The following is a 14,713-nucleotide window of genomic DNA, read 5'->3' on the forward strand; positions in this document are numbered from 1 at the left end:
CAGATGGCTCTTTCAACCCTGCTTCTCATTTGTCATCCTCCACTGTGAGGGCTCAGCCATACTGGGTTGAATATCTCCCTGTAATATTCTCTCTAAATAGCGGTGGGAATTCATAGAATGGGAGCCAGATGTGTGGTGGTTTGTGGGATCTAAACGCTGCCACCGAAAAATTCACAAGGAAAACCGTTGGAGGTTTTAAAGGGCCTTCCAGGGGCGCCTGGGTGGTGGCTCAGTTGGTTAAGCTTCCGACTTCAGCTCAGGTCATGATCTTGTGGTTCATGAGTTGGAGTCCCGCATCGGGCTCTGTGCTGACAGCCTGGAGCCTGGAGCCTGCTTTGGATTCTGTGTCTCAATCTCTCTCTGCCCCTCCCCTGCTCGCTCTCTCTCTCTCTCTCTCTCTCTCTCAAAAATAAATGAACGTTAAAAAAAAAAAAAAGAGTTTAAAGGGCACTGCATAGTCTCTCCATGGCCACCTTTCTCCATTGTGGAGAGTACCTATTAAGCAGAGGTCAAAGTCAACCCAACAGACAAAATGGAGGGTTTCTGTATGATACTCTCCCTGGAAGGAGTGTAAATACCAATCCAGCAATCACTCTACGCCACATCCTATTGGCTGGTTGCCAGTGTCTTGACTAGATCACTTTCTTCAGCATTGTACATGTCTGTTGTGACACAGTTATAATCATTGGTAATCACCGCTCAATGTTATCTAGAGGGAATCGAGTCAATAGTGGAAATCAAATAGCAGATGGGTTGAATTTACTAAAAACTTGAAACTGAAACTGAAACTTCTGTGCCTAGGACAGCGCTGTCATAGGTAAAGAGAATGAGCTTTAATAAATATTCATTGGAATTATTCCGAAATTATTTGATTTTGAAAATGTGTCTCATGTGATGGCAAGCTACTTGCTTACAAAAATACAGTATTCAGCTATCCTACGAATGCATTTTTTTACATCCTTTCCTTTCAGTTTTTAATTAAATTCCAGTTGGTTCACATACAGAATAACATTAGTTCCAGGTACACACGTTAGTGATTCAACAGTTCCATACATCACCCAGTGCTCATCTCGACAAGTGCGCTCCTTATCAATGATCCATTAATCCATATCCCTACCCACCTCCCCTCTGGTAACCCACAGTTTGTTCTTTATAGTGAGGAATCTGTTTCTTGGTTTGCCTCTCTATCTCTCACTCTCTTTTCCCCCTATGCTTCTTTGTTTTGTTTCTGAAATTCCACATATGAGTGAAATCATACGGTATTTGTCCTCCTCAGACTAACTTATTTTGCTTAACATAATACCCTCCGGTTCCATCCGTGTTGTTGCAAATGGCAAGATGGAATGCGTTTTTATGGCTGAGCAATATTCCTTTGTATACATATGCCACATTTTCTTTTTTCCATTCATCAGTTGATGGACCTTTGGGTTTTTTCCATAATTTGGCTATTATTAATAATGCTGCTGTAAACATAGTGGTGCATGTATCCCTTTGAATTAGTGTTTTTGTATTCTTTGGATAAATGCCTAGGAGTACAATTGTTAGATCATAGGGTAATTCTCTGTTTAACTTTTTGAGGGACCTCCATACTGTTTTCTAGAGGGGCTGCACCAGTTTGCATTCTTACCAACAATGTAAGAATTGTTTCTTGTGTTGCTGATTTTAGCCATTCTGAGAGGTGTGCAGCGATATCTCATTATAGTTTTGATTATTTATTTATTTATTTATTTAGAGAGACAGCACGAGACGAGGGGGCGGGGGCAGAAGGAGAGGGAAAGAGAGAACCCTAAGCAGGCTCTGCACTGTCAGTGCAAAGCCTGATGCAGGGCTCAGTCTCACAAACCACGAGACCATGACCTGAGCCGAAACCAAGAGTCAGATGCTCAACCAACTGAGCCACGCAGATGCCCCTGTAACTTTGATTTTTATTTCTCTCATGATGAATGACGGTAAGCATCTTTTCCTGTCCGTTGGCCATCGGTATGTCTTCTTTGGAAAATGTCTATTCATGTCCTCTGCCTATTTTTTTTTAAGTTTATTTATTTTGAGATGGACAGAGACAGTATGAGCCAGGGAGGGGCAGATCGCACACGAGAGAGAGAGAGAGAGAGAGAGAGAGAGAGAAAGAGAATCCCAAGAAGGCCCCGTGTTGCCAGCTGTAGAGCTGGATGTGGGGCTCAAGTCCACAAAACTGTGAGATAATGACCTGAGCTGAAACCAAGAGTCAGATGCTTAACCGACTGAGACACCCAGGCACACCTCTGTATGTTGATTCTGTATCCTGTGACTTTAGTGAATATGTGTATCAGTTCTAGCCATTTTTTGGTGGAGTCTTTTGGGTTTTCTATAAAGAGGATCATGTCATCTGCAAAGAGTGAAAAGTTTTGCTTCTTCTTTGCCGATTTGGATGTCTTTCATTTCTTTTTGTGATTTGATTGCTGTGGCTAGGACTTCTAGTACTGTGTTAAATAACAGTGATGAGAGTGGACATCCCTGTCCTCTCGTGACTATAGAGGAAAAGCTCTCAGTTGTTCCCCATTGATGATAGTAGGTGGGCTTTTCATACATGGTTTTTATTATATTGAGGTATGCCAAACGCATTTTGCCGAATTGTATGACCAAATGAAATTGGCATTAATAAATACCAATAATCCACATGAAAGTATAATGCACAAATAATCTGAATATCCAGAAACCTTAAATGAACACTCTGGGTGTTATGGAATCCCCTCTTCCCAGGTACGCCAACATTGGTTGGATCTCACTTGACTGGATTATAAATTCTTTGAGTGTAATAACATGATAGTAAAACTCTACTTAGCATACGCTACATGGTCAATGTCTTTTGGCTAGCCTGAGCAGGTGTGTGCATGTGTGTGTGAACATGCGTGCACACCCGTGGAGAGAGAGACACACACGGACCCAGAGAAGACCAAATGAACCTTGTCAGGCTTCAAGAATCACTTACCCCCGGATTTAATAGCATGAGAAGCAGGCATAAATGGAACGACTTGGAACACTGGAGGACAAAGACACGCTCATGATTCATGAATGCTGAAAATGATGACATTGGAGGGAGGGGCACATTATAAGAAAGATAATCTCACACTCACGTATTTAATCAAAACACGGCCACGGAAACACATAACTAAGGGCCATTTCAGGACGCTGACATTTAAGCAATGCCATGAGTATTAGAGAAAATACATATATGGTTAGTACAGTAGCTGAGAAATAGACGCTCAATAAACACTTCCTGATAAAGCATTTGTGTGCTCCATGAAAGGAAAGGAAGATCCGGAAGCATACATCGGGAGAGTTTTGTGGTCACTGCTCTCACTCTCCCCATCTGCACAGATAGCACGGGGCCAACTGGCCAGAGGGGCCTGTGATGTACAGCACAACACACAGGTACAGGTGCCCGCGGAAGGCTGATGGCTTTGCTTCCCCTCTGGACTCCCTCTACTCTATTTACTCTAACTGCCCTCCTGGCCTGGAAGGGGAAAACTGACTTTGACTTGTTTAAAAGCATTAGAGCATGCATGATTGTGATTCAGGGGGTTATTATCTCCGACAAGATAAATAGAGGACACTCAATCATGTTGAAATCTTGGTGGAAATGAAGTTCGGGTATCAAAAAGTTAGACGTAGCATATTTTTGGTATAATCTTAAATGGTTCTTATGTGATTCTGAGTTTGGTTGTAGCCCTAGAGTACAGATAAGAAACCTGAAGAATAAAGATTTGAGGCATTTATCCGGGATCATTCTATTAAATTTATCTAGTGATCTTTCAAACTGATGTCTTTCTCCCCTGTAATGTAAATTCCAGGCGGCGGGGGGTAGAAGGGGTGAGTTGAATACAACAGTGACCATGAATCAAATCATTTTAACTGAACACTGAATGCCTGTTTTATGCGGGCACCATTATAGATGTTGTCGGCAGTAAGCAGGACAAAGATCCTGGGACCTGCAGCACCGACGGCTTCGGTTTAATGAAAAAAGGAATTAAGCATGACCACTGTCCAAAAGTCTATAAAAAGAAGTTAAAGGAAATAGAAGAGAGGGTTGAATTGATGGTTAAGATTATAAGGCTACGGGCGCCTGGGTGGCTCAGTCGGTTAAGTGTCTGACTTCGGCTCAGGTCATGATCTCGTGGTCCGTGAGTTCAAGCCCTGCGTCGGGCTCTCTGCTGTCAGCACAGAGCCTGAAGCCTGCTTTGGATTCTGTGTCTCCCTCTCTCTCTCTCTGTCCACCCCCCACTCACAAATAAATAAACATTAAAAAAACAAACAAAAGATTATAAGGCAAGATTTCATTGAAGTGGAATAGATAAATATCAGAAAAATATGTATATACCATATAAATTATATACACACAGCATATACATATGTATATACACACACACTAGGGACGTCTGGGTGGCTCAGGCGGTTGAGCAGCTGATTCTTGGTTTTAGCTCAGGCCATGATCTCACGGTTCATGAGTTCGAGTCCCACATGGGGTTCTGCACTGGCGTTTGGCGTTCTCTCTCTCTCCCTCTCTCTCTGCTCGCTCTCTCTGTCTCTCAAAAAACAAAACAAAACAAAACAAATAAACGTAACAAAATATGTATACTAGACATATATATGTATATATTCTGACACATTCAATATATATGCCACATATACACTATATATATATATGTACATATGACTGTGTATTCTAACATATATGCTATATATTGTACATATTCTAGACGTGTGTGTGTATATATGTATATGTATTTGTGTCTATTTCAGTCTATTACTAAATGAATAACTACTTTGAGAAATTAACCTAATCTTTTCCCTTAATGAAACCATTGAGTTGCTAAGCTCACTGACCTCCTAGGGTTTTAGTTGGAAAGATGAAGTACACTCAGCCATGAGGAACCAAGACCTTGGTCTGACACAGAGTAAACCCACCATACACAACCCTGGCCATTATTTTATTTATTTTTGAGACAGAGAAAGACAGAGCATGAGCAGGGGAGGGGCAGAGAGAGAGGGAGACACAGAATCTGAAGCAGGCTCCAGGCTCTGAGCTGTCAGCACAGAGCCCGACGTGGGGCTCAAACTCACGGACCATGAGATCATGACCTGAGCTGAAATCAGATGCTTAAGCGACTGACCCACCCAGGCACCCCTACGCTTTTCTTTTTTTAATAGGTTGTAAAGTCCAACATTTCTACACACTCATCCCCCTTATGCCGGCCATAGGGATCCTGTTCTGATGGTAAATTATTAATTTAACAACCCTATAAACAAGGTGGTAAACTGTGTAAATGAACAAAACAATTCATTTCCTAAGGAAAGCCGCTGTTCCTTCCAGTGCCAAATGGAGGCTCCAATCCCTCCATGTCTCTTCATTGGGTTAATCCCAGGCTGCCTGGTTATGGTGTTTGCACAGCAGGTTCAACCGTAGAGCGTCAACGTCTCCACATACGAATTATGCTTGAGATCTGATCAAAACTGGTGATGGCACGGCAAAATTGATATAGATAATGGTGTCATTTGCTTACAGAGTGCGCTTGAAACAGGATTTTGAAACCACTCTGTTTTCTCTCCCGCTGGAAGATATCGCAGGAGTTAGCCAACACTGCATCATTAAACTGGAATAACAAGACAGCTAAAAGTGAATTTATCTGTGTGGGCAGTCATTTTGGACGACTTCGTTGATAGCACCATATGTTAGCTACAGTTGGCACCTTCCACAGGGAATTGCAAATGTTTACAGATGCTTTGAGGGAGACGTTCTTTGTGTTCTCACGCAGGGCTTGGCACGAGGAGGTGCTTGCCCAGGAAAGATGACAGAAAGGTATATTTTTGATCCACTATTTTTTCTGCACTCCATCTTTTTTTCTTGTGTTCCATATTTAAAAGACTTCATTTATCCGGGGTGACTCGGAGGCTGAAGATAAAGTGTGGCTTCCCGGTCCCCACCCTTGGCTCCTGTCTCCTGTCTTCCCACCCTGGCTTGGTAATAGATCATTTTGAAACTCTCAGACACAGTGTGGAAACAACTTGTTCAGAATTATGTTCAATGGAGTCGTTTGTTCTATAGAGGTTGCTCTTTGAAGCTCTTGATAGAGTTTTTAGAATGGTATTTTGAGTCCTCTTAAAAATCAATCAGAATGTCAACAGGAGAGAATTTCCACTCAAGAAATGTGTTATAATTGTTAAATTGGGACTAGAAAGTGAAAACAAAATTCTATATGTTATCAGCTCTCCTTGTAATAATCGCTACAAAAACTTCCCAGGTGAAATTCGTGAGGAAAATTCAACATAGAATTTTTTTTTTGGTTTGCCCATGACAATCTCAAAGTGTCCTAGTCTGGAATATAAATTATATGCTCACCCTAGTTATGGCTTGTATTCTTACTTTCAGCCCAGTTCTCACCCTCCATGAAAACCAAGGTTCCTGGGTAACTGTGGATGGATGGAACCAAGCCTTGCCTAGGCTCTTGCATCATGGGAACATCACAGAAGCCATCATGGTGGACAGAGCAAGTGAGTCCCACCTGCATCTGCCTCCACTTATCTTGGTGACTTTGGACATATAATCTACATTCCTGGGCTTTAGTTTTCACATTGATAATACTAAGGATTTGGGGGGAAAAAGTATTTTCCAAATCTAGCTCTGACAGCATCTAACTACCACTTTGAGTTCACTTTCCTTCATGCAGCATCCTGGAGATGTGGCTTTCCTGGTTGGGCTATAGTTCTCAGCTGTCTTTTGTCTATTGGAATCATGTGACTCATTCTTACAGATGGAATATGAATGGATCTTTGTGGTTCACATATGGCCAAAGCAGTATAAAAGTAGGTATACTGAGGCACCTGGGTGGCTCAGTCAGTTAAGCGTACAACTTCAGCTCAGCTCATGATCTCAGGGTTCATGAGTTCAAATCCCAAGTCAGGCTCTGTGTTGACAGCTCAGAGCCTGAAGCCTGCTTTGGGTCCTGTCTCTGTCTCTGTCTCTGTCTCTCTCTCTCTGCCCCTTCTTTGCTGCCTCTCTCTCTCTCTCTCTCTCAAAAACAAACATTAAAAATTTAAAAATAGGTATACCTCCTCTATTGTTTTTTTTTCCTCCCACCCATTGGCTGAATGGAAAGGAATTCCAAGTCCTAAAGAAAATAGAACACAGATTAGAGAAATCTAGGTCCTTGAATGACCAACCATGAGCAAAGCCACCCACCAATGTTTGATTTTACATAAATAAGAAATAATTTTCTATTTTTCTTCAGCCACTGAGATTTCTAGGACTATTTGTAATAGCATCCAATGGATCATAAATCCGTTATTGCCTTTGAATCTAATTTGAGCTTTGACCTAGTAATCATTGACATTCCCATCCAAACTTGAATACTTTCCAGTCAGACAGGTCAGATGCTGAGAATACAGTGTTTGTTTTTTTCTGTCCTTGGGGAAAACATATATATGTAATATATAATAACACACACACACACACACACACACACACACACACACATATATATATATGTAAAACATGGCTAAAGAAGTAGTGTTAAAACAGGTAACTTGACTTAGTGGTAATTGGAGATTAGACCCCACTCTGCTAAATAATGTAGAGGTCAGTGTTATCAGCAAAGGTTTAAACACAACATTGTTTAGGTCAAAATCAGAATTAGAGACATCTCTACTTAGAGGGAAAACCATGGAGTTATAAGAAGAGAGAGAGAGAGTGTGTGTCTTATAGACAAAGAAACACCACCCGCAGAAATGAGTGACATAAATGGATTAATATCTATGGAATTAAGATCAGAAATAGAGACATAAAAATAAGATCCAAGAAAGCAAGGACATGGATGAGGATTTTCAGATGTCCCAATACAAATGTACTCAAGCAAGCATAGGACAGAGAAGAGAGAGGAAGATCCCCACTGGAGACACAGAAGCAGAAAGAAGGAAATAGTTTTAGCCCACACAGTTTACAATGTAACCAATTCTATTTGGAAATACTACTTCAGGGATGCCTAGCTAATGCGTATATAAAGTTTTAATTTATAGCATGGATTTGGTGATTTTGTGCACCATTTTTTTTAATGTGTGTGTGTTTTGTTTTGTTTTGTTTTGTTTGAGAGAGAGAGAGAGAGACAAGCACCAGTGGGGGATGGGGAGAGGAGAGAAAGAGAGAGAGAGAGAGAGAGAGAGAGAGAGACCCAGAATCCAAAGCAGGCTCAAGGCTCCAAGCTGTCAGCACAGAGCCTGACGAGGGGCTTGAACTCGCAAACTGTGACATCGTGACCTGAGCTGAAGTCGGACACTTAACCAACTGAGCCACGAGACGCCCCCATTTTTGTGTTTTTATAATCCAAATGTGAAGAGGTGTTTCCAGTATCAATACAGCTTTCATTGAGATGCCCCGTGGAATTGGCAGTAACTGATCTAGGAGGTGAAGGGCAGCCATCAACAAATATTTGGGTGGTAGAACAGGTAAAATCTCAGCTGAGCACATCATTATGTTGCTAACTCTGTTCTAGATGTCTGTCTGTTGTGCTTGGTGTGTGTGTGTCTGTGTGCATGTAGGGACAGTTACACGTGCACACACAATCCTCAGTATGAAACCTATTTGTCTAAACGGAAATAGATAACTTTTTTTCCTGAGAAAAATTTAGAGCTCTTTTGTGAAGTCTTTTAAGGAATTGATATATCAATATTTTCTGTTTGGAGAGAATTAAGTGCAAAATTACAATGGGAAAGGAATCATAGCAAGTGACTCAGGATGAAAAACAGCAAGGGAAATATAATAATAATATATTCAGGGGCAACGTGTGATTGCCAAAACGTGGAGAATTTTCCATAAAAGAGATGCATTGACCTCTGACAATTAGAATAAAGTAGAACAAAATTTTGAAACCGCAGGGTGGAGATAATAAATATACCAGATATTTAAACTACAGTGATTATTATCATAGTTTTGCATGAAATTTGGCGTGAGCTTTGCAGCCATCGAAATATAAAAATGAAAGTCGTATCTGTTTTCAGCGCCTAATAAAAGAAAATATCATTAATTGTATTTTTTCTAACACGGATCACTGAAACTAATTACCGCCACAAAATTGCCATATGGTCACTGAACAAGAAATTGGACAAACCTAAAAAGTGGTTTTACACAAGAGAAATTCCTTATGTGGCAGTAACTTGTATCTATCCTCAGAAAAAAGCTAAGTATCCCTTATGCCATTACTCACTGAAGTGATATTTGTGAGAAGGTAATCAAATGAGATTTAACACCTAACCTGAGGCAAGGACAAATTTAAAAATTGTTGGAATGAATGGATGGATCGCAGGCATCCATTGATTTTCAACTTGCAGTGACAGATGTCATCAATCACTGATACTATTTACTTTCCCTGTGTATGCGTGTGTTAGAATTGGGGGGGGGGGAGGAGGTAAAAATGTACACTGTTGTGTGATTTAATATTTATAACTGGCAAAGGAGGCACTAAAACAGAATGCCCCTCCTCCCACTATGACTGCCCGTCCCCTGGCAAAATGTCTCCCTCCCTGCTGGAGAATTGAGTAAAATCAGTCAGTTATAGCTATAAAATAGCAGGAAATTAATCTGAAAAGTCCCAAACACAATCTCTAATGTGGGTACACAAATAAGTCAAGGAGTTCCTGCAAAATCAAGCCAGTAAGTTAAAGAGGAACTTAAATTTACTCAGCAGGGTTGAATTATGGCAAACGCCCTGTGTGGACTTCTTAACTTACAGCCAGTTTTTCCATGAAGAATTATTTAATGATATTTTTAGTGCAAAAGAAATCACCTTTGGTGCCATTGTAATATATTTGTTGATTTTTTGAGGTTTATTTATTTTGAGAGAGAGAGAGAGAGAGAGAGAGAGAGAGAGGGAGAGACTGTGAGTGGGAGGGGCAGAGAGAGAGATAGAGATAGAGAGAGAGAGAATTCCAAGCAAGCACTCTCACACACCCTGACACCATGACCTGAGCCGAAACCAAGAGTCCGATGCTCAGTCGACTTAGCCACTCAGGTGCCCCTACAGTGCTTAAAAGAGAATCTCAGTTATAAGAAACAAGTGGACCATTCCTAGAATCTAAGCATTTTTAAATGCTTTGTAGAAATCCATAACAAGTCCAAGTGCTAAAAACATTCTGAAAACCCCCAAACTATGTATAAAGTGAGGGAACCCAAAAGGAAATGCCAAGGCACTCAGAGAATTGTATTTTGGGCAAAGCAGTTATTTGGAGAATTGATCATTAGGTAGGGTTTTTGTTTTTGTTTTTGTTTTTGTCTTAGAAACAAACCCACTGACAGTGCACACAGAGATCGGGGGTGGCATGGCCATGACCAAGAGAGAGCAGGACACGCACCGTCCTGGCCAAGGTACCCGTTCTGCCTAGAGTGTTCTCAGGCTGGGGCTGGCAAAACACAGACACAGAGTCAGAGCTATTTCCTTGATGGCAGGCGTAGAGACCCAGGAACCAGCAAGCAACAGCACGTGTGCATATCTGTGTTCTCACATGTGTTTCCATGTACATATATGGACACAGTGCATTCAGAATATATAAAACCCCTCAAAAGCTGATCTAGGGAAACAGGTCAGGGGTAAGATGCCTCAGCTCCCTGAGGGCCCCAGAGGCTAAGGAAACATCAGGAAAGGGAGAACATCATGCTTTGTATTGGACGCCCAAACCTAGTCCTTCCTGTTCTGCCGCTTAGACTTGCTGTGTGACCTGGGGCAAGATAGTTACCATGCCTGAGTCGTGGAAAGATTCACTGGATGGTCACAACTGCCTTCAGGACCCCAGATGTTCCTTGACTTTCTCATCTTGAGTCCTTAGAACACTTAGCCTTTGTCCCACCCACCTGGTCCATTCCGGTCACCTGTTCTGACCCATACTTACCCCATCCTGTTCATATACTTGGGGACCTCTTGCCCGGAAGTTTGCACCCTCACAGTTTGAGCAACAGCTGTGGCTTTAAAAACAAACAAACAAACAAAAACTACTGTTAAAATTAAGTAGAGAATGGGGTGCCTGGTGGCTCAGTCAGTTGAACATCTGACTCTTGACTTTGGCTCAGGTCATGATCCTGGGATCCCGGAATCGAGTCCTACCTCAGGATCCATGCTAAGCATGGAATCTACTGAAGATTCTCTCTCTCCCTCCCTACCCCCCCTTTCTTTCTCTTATCTTATCTCACAGTTTGTAAGTTTGAGCCTCACATGAGGCTCCATCCTGACAGTGCAAAGCCTGCTTGGGATCCTCTCTCTCCCTCTCTCTGCCCCTACCCTTCTCTTGCTCTCTTTCTCTCTCTCAAAATAAATAAACTTAAAAAAAAAAGGACTCACTTTCTCTGTCCCAATCGTGCACACTGTCTCTAAAATAAAAAAAAAAAAATAAGTAAAGAGATGGTCTACTTTGAAGAATTATCAACACAAAGTAATTTCCCATTTTATTTGTGTATCCATGAGATCATCTGGAAACAGGAAATCCTTATTATTACAAAAATCTCAAACCTGTCTAGACCACTGTTTCTCAACCCATTTTTATGGTGAAAAGAAAAATTTTCCAATAACTCTCAGGCCTATACTTTTACAACATGAAAGAAAAATAACATCAAAAAAGGCATGAAACAAAAATTTCTATTTTTAATGATTATATTCAACAGAAAAATTATTTTCTCAAGTTGCTATGAAAGTTTCTAGATTTTGTTTCCTTAACCTATTATGGACTAAAAAGAAAAAAATTGAGAGTCCACACCTGCCAGAGGTCCACATTTTAAGTAGCCAACTCCTAAGAATTATTCTCATGCATTTTTATACCCAACTGTATGTTGTCTGGGTCAGGATTTGGGGGAAAAGTAGATAATTTTTCTTTGAACAAGTAAAATTGTTCAAGATTGAACTTGATGAAAGTCTGCATTGTTAATCAAATGGAGATTTGTAGTTATTGAATATCAGTTTTGGGGTAGTCAGTGAAAACATTATTTTTTAAGCTTGTGTAGATAGTATTTAATGTATCTTTGTGGAAAACCAAAGGTTTTCCTCCAACAGCAACTTTAGATAAATCCAAAGTACCTAAAAGTCCAACCGTGCCTGACAGAAGCTTAAAATTTTTCTTTTAGCCCACAAAACATGACAAATGTAATTTATCTAGTACTTGGGTGCCTTAAGCCTAAAATGATGTCAGTTTTAAGTGATAGCATTTCCTGGTGAAACTACCAGGATTTGAGTGTCTTGTAAAAACGAAAGCAAGCAAACAAACAAAAAACCAAACTGACCGGTGCTATGATTTTATTTATCCAGCTGAAAATTAAATGTGTGTCAACCAGATGTTTTAGGCCGTTTTGACTTTTTTCAGGAGTGGGGGGGGGTGCTGTAAAATGAGAGAACAGAATCACATACTTCTTGAAGCCACTATTGGTTTCTGACAACATTTTTGCTTCTCTGCCTTCTAAGGCATGTGTTTTGTTGAAGAAAACCATTCTACGCATTTTAAATCTAAGTTAAAGATACAGGTGGCTATGGATGGCAATGACCCTATTTGAGACTAAACGCCTCTGTTGTAAAATCATCTCCATATGATATTTTGATCCAGGTTCTGCAAAAACCCCAGGTCAATAACAAATTCACCAAATGTGTCTAGCGATGCATACTGAAAGGAAAATTCTTTCCTCTCTTCTTGCTTGTAGTTTTACCAAGCTGTCAGAGTATCAGGCAATGACCACCATTGGACAAGCTCTACTCACAATTCCTTTGAATTTCATGGGGGCTATTGGATCATAACATGGGGTATGGTAATTTGTGTTTTTTTGAAAACAGGACAGTCTGCCTTTGCAGTCCCACCAGTGGGCTCCCGGGGAGCTGTGAGATAATGACGGTTGTAAATGTTTAATACTGCTGAAAAATTTAAAACTGGTTTTTCAACTTGTCAGAATTTACGGTATTTGAAATCGTGTTTGAACATGATTCTTGCGGCTCTTTCCTTAAACTCCCCAGCTCTGATAATATTTGCCTCTGCAGCTTTGCCACTAGAGACCGCATACCATATTTCTTTCCTGCTCCCTTCACACGCCACACATCCCCTTCTTTTGATTTGTCTCTTATTGAGAAGGAATTCGTTATTCCTCAAAGTGAATCTCTGATGTGCGTGTGGAAAATATCCACTTTTTTGGTTGATTACTTGCTCTTATATTTCGCAATTTTTTCCCAGCTTTATTGAGGTGCTGACAATGAAAAAATTGTATATATCTGAAGTATGCAACCTGATGTTTTGATATGCGAATACATTGTGGACTGATTACCACAAACTAATTAGCATATCCATCAGCTCACAGTTACTGTGTGTGAGTGTGTGTGTGTGTGTGTGTGTGTGTGTGTGTGTGTTTGGTACGTATCTTTTGACCAATATCTCATTTCCTCCACCCTCCAACCCCTGGCAACGACTGTTGTACTCTCTATTTTGGAGTTCAACTTTTTTGATTCCACATAAAAGTGAGATCATCCAGTGTTTGTCTTTCTGTGTCTGGTTTAGTTCACTTTAATACTATCCTCCACGTTCATCCATGTTGTTACAAATGGCCTAATTTCCTTCTTTTGAAAGGTTGAAATAATATACTAGCGTGTGTGTGTGTGTGTGTGTGTGTGTGTGTGTAGTATCTCACTTCATATATTCATAGATATATAAATATATACCTATATTAAATATCTATCTATATATCTATATATCTATATATCTATATATCTGTATAGATATAGATATAGATATAGATATGTCTATATATAGATATAGATATATATAGACATAGATAGATATAGATATAGATATATAAATATATATCTATATTAAATATCTATAAATATATAAATATATTTATATATCTATGAATATAAAATATTCAAAAATATATATATATTTATACCACTTCATATATTCATATATATGTATGTATATATATTCATACATATATATATATATTTCTTTACCTATTTCTTCATCAACTTACATTTAATTTGTTTCTGTGTCTTGGCTACTGTGAAAAATATTGTAATGCATCATATTTTATATATCATTGAATTTATCCCTTTCAAGTTTTCAACTCTATGACTTTTAGAAAAATTACTGTGCCGTGAAGCCATCACAATGAAGCAATATTAAGCACAATTAAGCAGATTTTCAAACAATGAGATCACTTAGTCTCATTTTCTTTTTTTTTTTTTTTAATTTTTAATGTTTATTTATTTTTGAGAGAGACAGACAGAGTGCAAGCAGGGGAGGGGCAGAGACAGGGAGACACAGAATCTGAGGCAGGCTCCAGGCTCTGAGCTGTCAGTGCAGAACCCTATGGGGGGGCTCGAACTCACGAACACTGAGATTATGACCTGAGCCAAAGTCGGACGCTTAACCAACTGAGCCACCTTGGTGCCCCTACCTAGTCTCATTTTCAAGTAATCCCAATTTTCATGCTCTGCCTCATGCAAACAATAATTTCTTTCCTGTCTCTGCAGATTTGCCTTTTCTGGATTTTCATATAAATGAAATCATACAATACGTGTTATCTTGTGTCTTACAATTTGAATTACCATAATACTTTTGAGAGCTATTCACGTGGTAGCATGTGTCAGTGTTCTGTTCTTTATTGCTCTATAACATTCCATTGTATTGATATACTATGTTTGGTATAACCATTTGCTGGTTGATAAAC

This window comes from Lynx canadensis, chromosome A2 (genome assembly GCF_007474595.2).
Source record: "Lynx canadensis isolate LIC74 chromosome A2, mLynCan4.pri.v2, whole genome shotgun sequence".
In the NCBI taxonomy this organism is placed as follows: Eukaryota; Metazoa; Chordata; class Mammalia; order Carnivora; family Felidae; genus Lynx; species Lynx canadensis.